Source organism: Formica exsecta, unplaced genomic scaffold (genome assembly GCF_003651465.1).
Source record: "Formica exsecta isolate Colony F162 unplaced genomic scaffold, ASM365146v1 scaffold33, whole genome shotgun sequence".
Lineage (NCBI taxonomy): Eukaryota > Metazoa > Arthropoda > Insecta > Hymenoptera > Formicidae > Formica > Formica exsecta.
In genome coordinates, this window is record NW_021850553.1 from 1,660,079 (window position 1) to 1,662,139 (window position 2,061).

General features: G+C 37.5%; 1 protein-coding gene across 10 annotated transcripts in view; it reads left to right on the forward strand.

Annotated features, from left to right (window-relative positions):
- The window catches only part of LOC115238218 (tensin-1-like), a 95,562-nt gene that overhangs the window by 79,041 nt on the left and 14,460 nt on the right, over nucleotides 1-2,061 (forward strand). The window lies entirely within an intron of this gene.

The window sequence follows — 2,061 nt, forward strand, 5'->3', positions numbered from 1 at the left end:
CGTCGTTTTTTTAGATTCCCCTCAAATGAAGTTGCGCTTATCTATATTTTTCAATCATTCAATTTTCTAACATTTTTGTTTGCCGATACCTCAAAGTTATCTAATTTGTCAATATATACATTTTCTTATATCTTTCTCGACGTTTGAGAAAGATCGACCTATGTTTGATAGTCGCATTTCAGGATCTGCTAAAAGAGAGTCGTCGCGTCGGTAGATTGCATACTGGAATCTGAGAAAACGAGAGAGAGAGAGAGAGAGAGAAAGCCTAAGTCAGGTAATACTACTATCGTGCCAGAAAGAAAAAGAGCTAACGAGAGAAGGGAGAGCGAAGGGGGATAAGCCGTGGGATCGGACGAACGCATTCCTCGGCTTCATATAGCTGCCTGTAGCGCAAGATGCTTCGCTCGTTGCCTCTTTACCGATGGAATGTCTGTATGCATTGATATTTTAGCAAGAATATATAAATTCGTCATTATATCTTCACACCAGCATTTCTCTGCATCGCAAACATTTAGAAAAATCTTTATTAGAAAAGAAATAGAAACACGCATGTTAACAATATAATGCACAATTTACGCAACAATTATTTACTACCGTTATTCTGGCTACTATAATATATACATCAGTATATACATATATATCAGATTATCTCGTATTGTTACCAAACCGATTCAAGCAAAAATCGCTTTGAAAACCAACTCATGACAGCCGCCACCCCTCCGTTAGTTCCTCTTGACTTTACAATAGAAAACTATAATTCGTGTCGACCCATCGCGTTCCGCGCGGACAAAGATCGAAGTCCTTTGCAGCGAGATTTACAAAACGCCGTCTGAATTTCACGAGTTTTCAATGATCTCTCGTGTGAGTTCACTATTTGTGAAATCCACATGAATCCACGCAAGACTCGCTCCCCTAAATTCTCATCTCTAGCGCAGCTGATGCCTTTGAGAAACGAAGACATTTCTAGTGAAAAAAAAAGAGAATCGAAAGAGACGGAGAGAAAACGAGCCATCTACCACGTTGCGTAAACGTTACGAAATTTCTCTCGACATCAATAGAGCATCTCGCACAAAAGATGACCCATTACCGCGTCGAGGCACCTCTCGTAGAAACCTAAGGTACAATATGAATATACTCTCAACTTATTGTTAGGCATAAGTTATACCTGGTAGCTTCTCAATAACACATTACTTCCTTGATGAAGGACTTTCTAATGGCTTAGTCATTCGTTTTTCGTACTATTCACATCGGCTACTTTCTTCCGATTTTGTCAATACAACGACCGCAAACAAATGTAAGATTTTATATTTTATATAACAGATTTCGTTTAGTACTGCGAAACAATGTTTATTTTTCTCATAAAATTTGCCAATCTGATTGAACAACTGACGCAATGACTTTGAAATATAAATGAAATATGCAGGATGCGCAAACGTTGGTGGCAAATTTGATATCAGGGTCTACATTTCTCTCACGTCATGTGAATATGCAGTTTTGTTAGTACCTATTATCGCACAGAAGCAGCAAACGGTCGCGGAAAATCTATAATAACAGCGATTTTTTTCTACAAGTGCTCGACATATGCGGCTGCTTGTGCGCAATTTACAATTTGAAATTTCTACGGTAATTCCAGGCAGGAGCACCATCGTAAAATGCCATTTTGCAATGACTAAGCATACTTCCTACCAGGAATGACATCGCGAGATGTAATGTTCTATGCGCCGTGTCTCGAATCGAGCACATTGAATGCATCGAATGCATCGTCCCCCTCGCATTGGACGCACATGTCAAATATTTTTAACGTCGACAGTGCTCGTTCCCTTTATATATGTATACAGGATGCACTAGTACTATGCTCTTCATCATTTTATTCAACTCAATTTCCGGTTTTATCTTATTTTACTATTGGCTAAGAATATATATAATTATGGTTATTTACATGGAAATACAGGGTGCTACATGTATCTTTTTGACGTATAATTGAATAAAACCAATTTTAATGTTTTGGTTTAAAATAATATTTTTATTATAGCTCTTCTGTTTTTTTTATTTGTATTATAT